Consider the following 15,150-nt stretch of genomic DNA (forward strand, 5'->3'; position numbering starts at 1 on the left):
GACTTAAAATGTGAAGTATAAATATCTTTTTCTTTATCCATCTCATTAACGATATTAAATAGGGCTGCACCAAATTTTCATGGAATTAATTTTTCACCAGAATTGGTGAGGGTTTGAAGTAGGGTTGCCTCGCCACCAGCAGGAGGTTGGGTGGGGGGACTGAAGAGGGTGGGGTTTGGGGAGGGGAGGGATTTCAATGCCATAGAATCCAATTGCCAAAGCAGCCATTTTCTCCAAGTGAACTGATCCCTATCGGTTGGAGATCAGTTGTAGTAGCAGATCTCCAGCTAGTACCTGGGGGTTGGGAACCCTGTTTTGAAGGCTGAAATAATGTATCTATTTATTTGTATTTTTACCTTGATTTTCTCCCCAATGCCTGCCCAAAGCAACTTACAACATCATTCTCCCCTCATCAGTTTTATCTTCACAATAATAATTCTGGGGGGTAGATTAGACTGAGACAGCAGTGGGTACATGGTAACCCAGCAAGCTTTCAAGGCAGAGTGGGGATTTGTGTCTGGTCAATATAAAATGTGGTGGTTAATAATGGGAAAGACAATAATGCTAGGAAAAGTTGAAGGCAGTGGGGAAAGAGGAAGACCCAACATGAGATGGATTGACTCAATAAAGGAAGGCATGGCTCTCAGTTTGCAAGACCGGAGCAAGGCAGTTAATGATAGGATGTTTAGGAGGCCATTAATTCATAGGGTCGGCATAAGTCAGAATAGACTTGATGGTACTTAATACATTCACAGTTAATAATAGAAATTAATTTTGGTTAATTCAATATAATTCAATGCATCAGTGTAGGCCAAATCTGTGGTGGTATTTCCTAGTGGTATTTCCTAGTGGAGATGGATTGACTCAATAAAGGAAGGCACAGCCCTCAATTTGCAAGATCTGAGCAAGGCTGTTAAAGTTAGGACGTTTTGGAGGACATTGATTCATAGGGTCCCCATGATGCGGAAGCGACTTGACGGCACTTCACACACACACACATTTCCTAGTGAGACTTTTTAGTTAATTTTTCAGCAAAGTTCTGGTGGACAAAAGAAAATCCATAACAAAATTTAAAAGAAACACATGACAGCAGTTGCAATATGAGGCAGTATGGTCATGAAAACACTCCAGGAGGGTGTCCAATACACCATTAAATTTATGTAAGAAATTCCTTTGTATAAATCTAACAGACTCATCAGATGCCAGTACTAAGAGTTCTGCTACCCAGTTACCAATATTAGGTGTAGAGTTGATTTCCAAGTCCTTAAAACTAGTTTCTTAGCAACTGAATCTCCATATCAAATACAAGCCAACTGAATCTTATTTAGGGCCACAGAGCTAGAATGTATCCAAATACCAATGGAACAAAGGAAAATTCATAAATTGTGTCTATAATGAAGTTAATTCTTTTCTTGACATCTTTGCAAAAATCATGAAATATTTTACAGTTTTGATACATGTCTGTTAGATTAGCCTCTAACTCCACATGTATCCAGCAAGCAGACGTATCAGAATAGCTTAGTTTGACCACTTGGAAAGGAAACCAATCTGAAACTATTTTCAGTAATAACAGGACTCTTAGATCTAGTGTGGAGGCAAGTATTGATTAAAGAACTTGTTTTTTTTTTTTTTTTTTTGCTCTGGAAGAACATTATCCCCCAGGTCAGCTTTAATAAAAAAGCAATTTTCTCAGCATTTCTTCAGACATCCCTTCTCATATCTGGGATTGCCTGGACACTGAGTAGAGGAAAAAAACCACAGATTTGCTGGTATGTGACATAACCTTAAAACATAGGGTTGCCAGCTCTCGGTGGGAAATACCTGGAGATTTCGGGGGTGGAGCCTGAGGAAGATGGGTTTGGAGAGGGGAGGAACTTCAATGCCAAAGAGTCCAATTGCCAAAGCAGCCACTTTCTCCAGGGGAACTGATCTCTGTCAGCTGGAGATCAGTTGTAATAGCAGGAGATCTCCAGCCACAATCTAGAGGCTGGGAACCCTACTAAAACATGCAGTATCAGCAATACATACTTAAAAAACAACGCTGTAATATCCAAAGATCAAAGGCAGATATATAAGCATAAATTTTAACTATAGGTGCTAGTCTGAAACAAAAGCTGATTTCACATCATAAAGCATAATTTTAAAGATAGTCCCATTCATCAAAAATATTTTGTACTTAATAAAAAAATCTTTAAAACTACGTGTGCATGTATAAAGTGCCGTCAAGTCTCATCTGACTTACAGCAACCCCTGGAGGGGTTTTTATGGCAAGTGATTAAGCAGAGGTGGGTTGCCATTGCCTTCATCTGCAGAGTCTTCCTCAGAGGTCTCCCTTCCAAGTACCGACCCTGCTTAGCTTCCGAGATCGGGCTATACCATGCTGCCTTCCCTCCCTCTTTTAAACAATATAAGCAGTTAAATCATAATTTGTGGTATTGCATAATATATTCACTCAAAATTGACTGACTTATAGGAACTGTAAAGACAGCCGTAGTACACAGATCTTGCTTTAAAAAAATTCAGAAAAACAAGAACATTAAAGCAACACATTACGGAACATTTTAACCCAAGCCAATGTTAACGAAATACTAGTGATCATTTCCAGATTACAAGCATAAAATGTGGCATAATTCCAACATTGTCTCACTGTGTATTTAATTTCCAAACAATTTCAAATTCTCAGTTTTTGTGTCTTCAGAAACCTTTAAAAAGTTCTTTTCATAAATGTGTAGAACGCATCTGTAACGTTACTCAATAACACTACATATGACACAGTAAAAATAGTTTTCAATGGTAACTTGTCATCAGAATTTAACATCACAAAAGGTACCAGACAAGGATGCCCACTTTCACCACTGTTATTCGACCTATCAATGGAGGTTTTGGCGAACTACATTAGAGCCAACCTTAACATCAGAGGACTCAACTTCGGAACAGAAGAACACAAAATTAAAAGTTATGCTGATGACGTCGTTTTAATCTGTCAAAATCCCAAGGAGCACTCCAGCACATACAACACCACCTAAAAGAATTTGCCATGTATTTGGGTTACAAACTAAACAAAGCCAAGACGAAGATACTGGCATTCAATACCTCAGAAAAAGATGAAATATATATCAGAGAAAGTACAAGATGCCAAATAACAAAGGAGTCGCTCAAATACCTCAGCATCTATTTATCTCCACAAAATAAGCAACTTTTTAAAATGAATTATGCAAGAGTCTGGGGAGAAATTTTAAACTGTACTACCATGCAGCCTGCCTGTCATGGATTGTAGACTGGATTAAGCAACCAAAGAACAGAAATATCATATTGGAAAGAGCAGACCTCTCTCAGGGCTTCCATAAGGCTTTATGAAATCCTAAGCCCTCCATTCAAACAGGAAGAAATTCTGAAGATTGCAACATTAAACCAGGACTTTTAAAAGTCTGGAACAGATACAGAAAGAGAATCAGCCCCTCTCCGCCATCTATAATGTCACCGATTGAAGCATACTATGAGGACATTACAACAAGACAAGTATCACATTTAACATAACGGGATATGGTTGCCACAAGAGAAGAGATCAAAAGTCTCCAGGCGCTCCAAGATGAATTTAAAAACTTGAATTGGTTGACCTATCTCCAGTTAAGATCCAGTCTCAAACAGGACTGTTTAAAATCTGGGACAATAAGAGAACTAACAGAATTTGAAACAACTATAACTAAAAGTAATGACCATCTTTTAGGAAAATTTTGTAAACTGTTATTGAAATACGACTCAGAAAAACAAGTCAAGATAATGCTGGGAGACAGACGGTTCTTTCTTCCACGTTTGGTGGACCTGTCTGAAGTTGCAACAGTATTGGAAGAAAATCAATGGTGAATTACAAACTATGCTTAAACAAAAAATAAATCTGGACCCCAAACACTTCCAACTAAGTATAATACCATCTGACCTACCTGTTAGATTCAAAGACTTGTTTAAATATGCCACAACGGCAGCAAGGGTTGTTTGGCAAGAAGATGGAAACAATTGACTATACCCAACATTGACAAATGGAAAGATAAGATGTTAGAATACGCAAATATGGCCAAAATGACCTTCTCAATGAACCCAACAGACAACGACTCTGTGGACTACTTTCACGAGAAGTGGCAGCCATTCTACACTTATATATCTAACACATAGACCATGTTTTTTTTTTACCTTTAAGTAATAATTTTCTAGCAACACTAATATAAGGAAGTAGACAACGTAACTAGTTATATGAAACATACTTGGAATGCATATTGATATATATTAATGACAAAAAAATGTTCTATTGCAGACGGATTGTTTTATTCCTTCCTTTTTTTCTTCCCTTCCTGTATCCCATATATACAATAAAAAGCTTTATAAAATAATGATGATGGTGACGATGATGATGATGATGATAATAATAAATATATATCATGAAGGTGGGCATTTAGACCTGAAGTTTATTACAAGTTTCATCTAGCATTGCTGCCAAATTCCATGAAAATCCAGAATTTAAAATCTGATTTTGAAGTTGAAAGAAAGAACATGCTACGATGGGAGATCCTCAAATTTTGCGTCATAGTAAAAAGTTGCAAACTGTCAAAAAAATTTAAACTAGCTTGGCCTACTTGTGTACTTCTAACAGCAGCTACTTGAGCTGCTGAAATTACCAGGTTAAAATTTTGCGGCATGGAGATTAAGATGATCACCTGTGTATGAATGTCTACAGAACAAGATGCTAATAAAAGAACAGCCAGTAAAAATAGTTGACCTACCCAGAAATCTCCAGATCCTGGAGGATGCCAGTACATTCACTGGTGTCCTGTGGTCTTCATTCATGGCACAGATTGGGTTCTCCCTACCAGCCCTGCAAATTCAAGACAAGTGGTCAGTGTTATTCTGCTTTATCAAAGGTGGAGGATATTCCCATATGTTAATGGTCCAAACAAGGTTGTGCAAAAATATGAGAACTGCCTTATTTACCCATTCACTCCAGTTCTGGCATATGCTTCTGAAGGCAATGAAATGGACTAGGATATTATTTATTTTTTCCTGTATTTTATTTAAAAAAATGTGTTTGTGCATGCATGTTAAGTGCTGTCAAGTCACTTCCAATTTATGGAGACACTATGAATTAATGACCTCCAAAACATCCTATCGTTAACAGGCTTGCTCAGGTCTTGCAAACTGAGGGTCGTGGCTTCCTTCATTGAATCAATCCATCTCATATTGGCTCTTCCTCTTTTCCTTCTGCCTTCAACTTTTCCTGGCATTATTGCCTTTTCCAATGAGTCTTGTCTTCTCGTAATGTGACAAAAGTGCGATAGCCTCAATTTGGTCATTTTAGCTTCTAGGGAGCAGTCAGGATTGATTTGATCTAGTGGTGGAAAGTGCCCTCAAGTACCAGCCATTACAGACTATGAAAAGTAGGTACTTTTAAAATTATCCCGGTGGAGGCATTTTTCCAGGTATGCACCAAATGTCTTGTGCAACATGTATATGCCACCAAGTGACCTATAACATATGGTGACCCCTGGTGGGGTTTTCAAGGCAAGAGACATTCAGAGGTAGTTTGCCATTGCCTGCCTCCATGTCATGCCCCTGGTATTCCTTGGAGTTCTACAATCCAAATATTTGCCAGGATCAACCCTGCTTGGCTTCTGAGATTGGATGAGATCAGGTTGCCTGGGCTATCCAGGTCACAGTGTGTGTGTGTCCTAAATCCATACATATTGGGGTATTATTATGCAAATTTAGAGAAGCACAGATAGTATAATAAATCTCATATGTGCTTTAAAGAACAACAAAAAAATTCTATTATACTAGAACAGGCCAGCTCATAATGACTGGAATATAACCTTTTCCTGGAACTTATATGATAGTGTCATATTTTGATGAGAAAGAGCAGTCCAGGATTGCTAAACTCTGGGTTTAAACCTTTGTTCTCAAACTACTTGGAATACATGCGGAGGGTTACATACACATAGGGTGAGCTCATGCGGTTTAACTGAAAATTGCTATGACAGCTTTGGGCAAAGCGTTTCCAAGAGGTGTGCTGATAAGTGGTTGCTTAGGAAGATCTCAACTAATGTTGCTAATCTCGCCTGGCCTGGAGCAGGTAGGACACTGGCTCCTTGTGTACCAAAGTTTGCAGATTGTTATGAGAACAGTACAGACAGGGAACTATTTATTTACAATAGAAAACCCTATGTGGAAAATTCAACTGAGTAGCTACAAAGAAACAGCAAAACACATATCTATTTGGACATGCTTTGGACCTAGCTCAGTCCTGAGTCCTTCAGATGACTCGCATTCATGCCCTGAAAGCAGCATACATGTTGCTAACTCATAGGGTTGGTTCCAATGGTCATTTTTACTGATCCAAGGAATTTCCATCAGCCGAACAGGACTTTTGCCAGCTCCCCCATCCCATTGCAGCTTGAAATGCTCCCCGAAGTTGGGCTCCTGGAGGGTAAAAGCAGCATGACAGGGGAGCTAGAAGTCTGAAGAGGGAGGGGACATCAGCAAAAACCAACCCTCCTCCCATTCACAGAAATCTGTCACTGGATCCAACCCGCGGCTCTGTAAAATAGCTGTAAAGCTTCAGGAATTCAGAACTGCTGGCATAAATATTCCCCCATAAAGGACTACAGCTGTGGAAAAACAGGAAGACACCACACTAGCACTCCCTCCCCCACCTTCTTCTGCCTCCATTTGTTTTCTCTGTCAGCCTAAACCAAGGCTCAGTATTATATCCGGTCAGATGTAAACTGTAGTTAAAACCAACCACATTCCTCCTCCATCAGGGTGTGCAATGCAACCCCTCTGGTAAAGGTGGGAAATCTGTAACCCTCAATGCAGATATAATGCTAAACTATTAAGGCTAATAAAGGAAGGAAGGGGGCAGGAAGACAAAGTGTATATATTGATGCCCAGCTTGCAAAATATGGTTTTCAGGGACCCAGCATCACATCTGCCTGGCAGCACTAGCAGTATATGTACTTCTTTTGAATCCAAGTAATACCCAGTCCATCTCCAAAGGTAAAGGTCCCCTGTGCAAGCACCGGGTCATTCCATCACCCATAGGGTGATGTCACATCCCGACATTTACTAGGCAGACTTTGTTTTGTCCATCTCTACTTTTATAAATAAACACATCATTACAAACTCTCTAGAAGTACAGACTGCTTTCTTCTCCAAAGGAAAATGATCCTGCAAAGCTTACCCAGCGCTTCCTACGTCTCAAGGAAAGGAGAACACAAAGCAATATTTGGCTGTTTTCTTAAGACACATCTGCGGTTGCATGGACAAAGTCTTACAAGACTGTTCATACTGTGATGCTTGGTGAAGGACGGCGCCAGTTCACTGACAGTAGAAATTCGGAGAAAGGGGGATGGCCAGAGACAATTTGTACCAGATGCCCTAGCTATTCTTGTCAGGGCCAGGCTGGGGGCATGGCTGGTTGTAACTAGAACCAGGCCTACAGTGTGTATTCTCCAACTCAGAAAAGCGGTAATGGTTGCTGCAGTGAAAAGCTGAACTGAAGCCTCCTGTGTACTTTAATTCCTACCTCCTTTTACCATATACTTCCTTGTTCCAGTTTGACTCTAAGTTGAGACAATTAATGCAGCTGCTTGTTTGCTGTGAATTTTCCTGTGCGTCACTTCTCAGCTCGTGAAGCTACATATCAGTACATTGTGTGTGTAAAGTGCTATCAAGTTGCCGCCGACTTATAGCAACCCCATTACATCTGGCAAATAGAGTTTATTCACCCATGGCTTCCTAAGGCACTTGGCTGAATTCTTCTTTTCAGCCCTTCTCACTTTTAGTATTAGAACTGGGGTGAAAGAAAACTGCTTCAAGCAGAAGAGAGTAAAGAGGTAAAGCATGGAGCATTAGCACCTCTCACTCAAGTACTCCTTTTCAGGTTAAAAAATACCACCCCCTTTATGCATGAATAATGCAGTATTTATATCTTTCAAAAACGAGAGTTGAGGAAGAAGAAGAGTTTGTTTTTATATGCCAACTTTTTCTACCACTTAAAAAAGACTCAAATCAGCTTACAATCACCTTCCCCTTCCTTCCCCACAATGGACACCCTGTGAGGTGGGTGAAGCAGAGAGAGCTCTTAATAGATGTGGAGGAGTGGGGAATCAAACCTGGTTCTACATATCAGAGTCCGCCGCTCCCAACCACCACTCTTAAACACCCCGGGAATGCCCCCTGGGACGCCGGCAGCCCCCCCCCCAGAACACCGGCACAGGTCTCTATGCCGGTGGGATGCCAGCGGAAGACCCAGCCAGCTTCTGGGGATGGCGCTGCCTCAACAGTGCCAGGAGACCAGCATCCGGGCCTCCCTGCCAGCGTTGGGGCCATTCACGACGCTGGCACAGCCCCTTCCTGGCCTCCTGAGGACTTTTATCCTCAGAAGTCAGGAATGGGCTGTGAGCCTACTAAGTATGAATTTCAATAGAATTATTATTAAGAGCCTGGAGACCTAAAAAAATAGTTTGAAGACACACAAGCACTTCTGTGGCTGAGGTGGCCCTGTAAAATGTTGGCAAGAAGACCACTTGGGCGTCATTTGTAAACCACTGAGTCCTTCAGAGGAAGAGTGGGATAGTCAAAGAAATGAAAACTACTCTGCTCGTGTTCCAAGTGACAATAAAGGCATGAATGTGTTGTTAGTTTATTGTGACAATAAATCACGTTTGTTTCTGATTTGTTATGTGAAGTCAGAACAGTTTGCCAGAATACAAACTAGTAGAGATCTCCAAGCTTCCAAGTTGTCAAACTTCAATAACATATAGCTGGGGAAATTATATTCTTTGGCTAGATTGTATATTTGTTTCTATTGCAATTGCTCTGTGCAATGCTACTTTGTATCATGACCACCTTATAGTTTCTGATGTAGTTTGAAATGAGAAACAAAACTGCTCCCCACAATATATACATTATTTGTGGTCGTTTTCTTATTTAGCAATCAAATTCAGAAGCTGTGGGGCAGAAAGATGTCCTAAATAGAAAATGTTCTGGAAAAATTTCCACTGCTTTATTTTTGCACAGAACAATGTCCGTTTCTAAGGACTCATCGTTTCATAAAATTAGTAACAATAAATGGATTCCATTGCCAATATAATTGTCACGCTTGACAGTTTCAAAATTGTAATTAATCGTGTGGATCCAACCATCCTTCAAGTAGCCTTCCTTCAGTCTTCAACTGGCCATTTCTTTAACAGAAGAGCCAATTAAGTCCGAGGGAGGGTCCTTAGATTGGGAAACGGCTTCAAACTTGAGCAAAAAGGAAAGGTTGGATATAAACATTTTAATGAATTAATTAATTCATTTTGCTCTGTGAAGTGGTAAGACAGGAACAGAATTCACCCCATTGTTTTTCAGGTGATTATCCCTAAGAATTATCTGAGCAAACACGTATGTTTTATAAATAAATGAATTGAGGGGACACACCCACAAATGCATCTAATAATGCAAATAAAAATCATGTTACGAAATCACCTGATTGGTTTTGATTTGATCTGCTCAAAGATGAAATAATTATTTACATGTCTCTTCCCATCTGATATGGAACTAACAATACCACTGAGAGTGACGGTGAAACTGAGAAGCTCCCTTGACCTCCATGGAAGAGAGATAACTTCTGTTGAAATAGCTGAGTGTCCAAAAGAGAGGGCTGCCCCACTAATAGGGCTGAGTTGCCACCAAAATGCAGATGGCACTAAGCTCTGTCTCACTCTTCCAGCAGATCTCAGGGAGGCTGTGGAAACTGTGAACAGGTGTCTGGCGGCAATGTGTGACTGGCTCTGGTGACCCAGCCAGCTTCCGTGGGAGAATGAGGATTCACACCAGGGTCTCACAGTCCCCAGTCCAACACTCTAACAGCTTTACCACTATGGTTCTTGTATTCCATAAGCATATTTTTAAAATATACCCGCATGTTAATGTTATAACCCAATATAAACAAATACTTGAACTGAAATATTTGATCAGAAAAAAAATCATATGTTCAAATTAAATTGGAATCAAACTATGGATTCCAAGTGGGGCATGGGTGGAGGAGGCTAGAGGAAAGCCCACCCCTCTCCAGCATGCAAATGACCAAGACATGACTTTGGGATATAAACGGCCACAATTTTATTGGTTACAGCTGACAGGGTAAGTGGTATAGCATAGTGGCTGCATCCAGGGCATCGGCTACCCATATGCTGACCAATAAGTGACCTCCTACTGCTGGAGAGTAGCATGGGATGGTAGTATATGGGACTCCACTTGGGCTTGAGCCACTCTGTGATCCCCTTGCCACATGATGGGAGGCCGCCCTGACAGTCCCGGAGCTGGGCATGACCCCTGCAAGGCCCCCCTTAATGGGATCCCCAATGTGGGAAAAGGGGCATGCAGGCCAGCTTTTCCCCCCAAACTGGATCCAGCCTCATGTAAACACCGCCAACAGATTGTGACAAATAAAATAAACACTTAGCCATAAAACAAAGCGCCCCCCCCCCCACGCTGCAAACTACCAGACACAGGCTGGGAAGGAGGGATGAAGCCAGAAGGCTGAATGACCTAGGAAGCAAGATAGGGTTGCCAACTGCCAGGAGATCTCCTGCTAATTCAACTGATCTCCAGCTGATAGAGGTCAGATAACCTGGAGAAAAATGGCCGCTTTGGCAATTGAACTCCATGGCATTGAAGTCCCTCCCCTCCCCAAACCACGCCCTCTTCAGGCTCCACCCCCAAAATCTCCCACCGGTTGAGAAGAGGGACCTGGCAACCCTAAGGCAAGGCAAGGCCAGATATATGCTTGGCTGGGGGACCAGAAGGAAAACTGTAGAGCTGCTTTCCACTGGCCAAGCCCCACCCACCTTGGCTTCATCAGGCTGTGCCTGATAGGCCCATTTGACCGAGGGCTGAGAGCTGGGGAAGGGAAACGGCCAGGCAAGAAACATCGGCGGGGAGCCTGCACAGCCAAACAAGCTCCAAGATGCCCTCAGAGAGCCCTGCCGCCGCTTGACCCAGTGGGAGCTGCCTTACCCCCTGGAGCCATTTTCCAGCCCCATCCCATTGCATACGGGACTCAAAGGTAAGCCCCAAGCCTGCGCTTAAGGGGGAGTACAACCCCATCCAGAACAGGAGATAACCCATTTCCTGGGTCAGACCTTCCCCCCACTTCCATTTTGTTTCAGGTTGTCATCCTTCCAAAACTGATTTCAATGCTTTATTATTTAGCAACTGCTCCACCCCCAATATCTTCCGTTGCGAGGAGAGGCCTGGCAACCCTAGCAACTGTCCATACAACTCTAGATATTCCCCTCATGTTCTGAGCTCTTGTTGAAATTCTACATATAAGAGACCAATTACTCAAATTTTATGTATCTAGTTTACATTTTTAAAGAAACTTTCTCCATTTTAAGTACAGAACACAATATTATCTATCAAGCAAATCAGTGTTTTATTGTATTTCATGGCCTTCAGCATAATGCAAAAAGGATATAGCAGACCCTTACAATTTCACTTATTTGTGGTCTATGGTCTTATCATGTCTCCAGCCTCTTTTTACTCCCACTATCCCATCATCATAATCATTACAACTTTCCTTTATGTAGGAAATTTGGTTAGTTTGCTAGTGGAAGGCAGCAGACCTACGCTTCCCAGTATTCGTGGATTTCACCATTCGTGATGATCTCATGAATGGCAAGTGTCTACTACATCATTAAATATTTCCCCCAAGATAGGTAAGAAGTAAGATGCCTCAACAAAATGTTTAGTATCACTTGAATATGAACAAATGAACGCAACTTTTTGCTTAGAAAAACCAGCATAATCACAGGCGTCATAATTGCACTATTGTACTACACTGGGGTGAGATAAGGAGGAATCTTTGGCATTAAGTGAGGGTTTTCCAAAGTGGAAGTTTCATTATTTGGTTTGGGGGATTTTTTTTTACTCTTGAAATAAATTCTGAACTGAATTATTCCACATGTTGTGCTTGGAGGTATTCCCGGTGATTTGCTCAGCAAGAGACAATTGGGGGACAGTTCCAACCACAACCAGATCCAGTTTCAATACCATAGTGATAGTTTATGTTCAAAATAAAACAAAGGCATCTACTTCTTTCTTTCACATTCTTTCTGTGTATAGTTCTTAAATTCTCTCTCTCTACCTCAGAACTTTCCCATTTATCCCTATTAGTGGGAAAGGGGGAGGGATGACAGATTTACTTGCTGCTATTTTGTACTACTTCTGGCTAGCTAATAATGCTTTCGTAACATTAGAGAGATGGTTAGGGAGGACATATAGTCTGTATAAGACATCAGTTGTATCGCAAGCACAACGAACTGTAATCTATATTGCTCAAAGCCTTATGATTTACGGCATCAAAGTGTCATTGGACTAACAGATAAAGGAGAAGTCAATTTCTTGGAAGAAGCAGCTTCAGGGATTGGGTCTGGCAGTTTACTGAAAGTCTTTCCCCGCAAGCTTTTCTGGAAGAATGTCTGTTCCAAGCACATCACAAACAGTTACAAGCAATGACACTGGAATCAACCGATTAAAATTACAGCCAATGACAATGGAATCAACTAATTAAAATTAAAACTAAATAAATCAAATTAACAACCAGTTACCAGCTGGGAAAAGACCACAACACAGACATGCAGCTGAGATATCTAACTAAAAGCAAGCCAACATGGGGGGGGGGAGGCTTTGCATGGTGATTAAGTGACAGAAACAAAGGTAATGAGGCAGACCCAAGAGAAAAAGTTTCAAAGATGTGGTGCCACCACCAAAGAGGACTTTTCTCTGGTTGCCGCCAACTTCCTATCAGAAGGCAAAAGGCCCAGAGAAATGGACTGGAGCAAGTAATCTGATTTTTCAGATATTGTAGTCCTAAACCCTTTAGAGCTTTAAAGGTTAGTACCAACACTTTGAATTGTGCTCATAAATGAAATGGAAGCAAACATAGGTTTTGCAAAGCCAGGTTATTAGGTTCATTGGGGTGTACTTGCAGCAGCATTCTGGACTATCTGGATTATCTGGATGGTCTTCAGAGTGGGTCGTAGGGACCGTATCACTCCTGCCTTGTTCCTTCTACATTGTCTCACAATTTGCTTCCAAGTCCAATTCAAAGTGCTAATATTGACCTTTGAAGCCCTATACAGCTTGGGGCCAGCATACCTGAAAGACCGCCGTCTCCCACATGAGCCTACATGTCCACTCCAGCCATCTTTGGAGGTCCTGCTTCAGGTGCCCCTGCTATCTGCTGCTAGATGAGTGGCAACCCAAGAAAGGGCTTTCTCAGTCATGGCACCAAAACTTTGGGACTCCCTCCCCAAGGGAGATTTGTCTCTCTCACTCTATTGTTGTATAGTTTTGTATTGTTTGGCATACCCCCAATAACCACTATAGACCCTCCTCCCTAGTTTTTGTGTTATATATGTATATGTATGTTTTGATTGCACTATTTTATATATACTTTTATTTTAAATGTTGTTTTCATGTTGAAATGTTTTAATGTTTTGATATTCACCACCTTGGAGACCCTGTCTGGCTGGAAAGTCGACATAGAAATGTTTTAAGTAATAAATACATCCTACATAGACAATACTTCAGTAATCTCACCTAGGTGACCAGACTATGAATACCAGTGTCAATGCTACAGAAGCTGCTTGGGTATTCAAAGTTCAGGCCAGCTCTAATGGCAGCTCCAAGCTGCATACCAGATCCCTTAGGGAGAGTTGCAACTCCATCCTGTCCAGGCCAAGAAATAGCTCAGGAGACTTCCCCACCAACAACATCTCTGCCTGGCTCTAATCGAGACAAAACTAGCTGTGATGTTGATTAATAAGTCAGGTCTGGATTCTCGGGAGCCAACTCGTTTTCACTGCAGCCACAGAGCAGCTACACGGAAATAATTTTTCAAGCACCTGAGGGACCCAATTTGGCTTGGGACTGCAGTGTGTTGGGAGGAGAAGAGCCTTCTGCTGTCCTTCTGCATCATTTTACTAAGCTGAAACAGCCTTGAGTGGCATTACTGGCCTGCTGGGAGGAAGCATGTACAATGAATACTGCCCATGAAGTTCCAAATTGTATTTATTTACTAACTTCACTTATGCCCCTCCTTTCTCCCCAACGAGGGCCCAAAGCAGCTTACATGATACTCCTGTCCTTCATTTTATCATCACAACTCTGTGGGGTATGTTAGGCTGACTGGCTCAAGTCCACCAACCCAGCTTCCATAGCAGAGTGGGGATTTGAACCTGGGACTCCCAGACCCTCATTTGACATTCTAACCACTATACCACAGTGTCATAAGAACATAAGAAAGGCCCTACTGGATCAGATCAAGGCCCATCAAGTCCAGCAGTCTGTTCACACATTGGCCAACCAGGTGCCTCTAGGAAGCCCACAAAGAAGACAACTGCAGCAACATTATCCTGCCTGTGTTCCACAGCACCTAATATAATAGGCATGTTCCTCTGATACTAGAGAGAATAGGCATGCAGCATGACTAGAATCCATTTTAACTAATAGCCATGAATACCCGTTTCCTCCCTGAATATGTCCACTCCCCTCTTAAAGCCTTCCAAGTTGGCAGCCATCACCACATCCCAGGGCAGGGAGTTCCACAATGTAACTGTCCTTCACTGGGGCAAATACCACCCCTTGGGGTCATTTCAGTTCAGGAAAACAACACAGGGAGCAGGCAACAGTATATCTGCAGAGTCAGATAAAGGCACCAACCTTCTATGCCATAACCAAGCCTCTGACCCCAAACCTATGACCCTTCCTAACCCTGACTAGCAGCGTCACAAGTTCCATTTCCTGGTTCTGTGTGGCATTCATGCCACACACTGTCATTTGCTTTTGCAGCAGTCGATTGTTTGCTTTTGTAGCAGTAGAAGGAGAAACTCTTGGTTATCCAGAACAACAGCTGGTGGTGCTTTTTTAAAACCCTCCATGAATTTGTCTAATTATTTTAACACTGTTACACTATTGTTGTTTTTCACTTGTTGATCTTGATCTGGAAAACATGTTTAATGAGGAATTCAAAGAGGTTTCACATTACACTTGGCTTGTATTTAGCACTGGCCTGCCTCCAAAACGTCAAAGCCTATACATGTATAAACACTCTGT

This window comes from Euleptes europaea, chromosome 12 (genome assembly GCF_029931775.1).
Source record: "Euleptes europaea isolate rEulEur1 chromosome 12, rEulEur1.hap1, whole genome shotgun sequence".
Lineage (NCBI taxonomy): Eukaryota > Metazoa > Chordata > Lepidosauria > Squamata > Sphaerodactylidae > Euleptes > Euleptes europaea.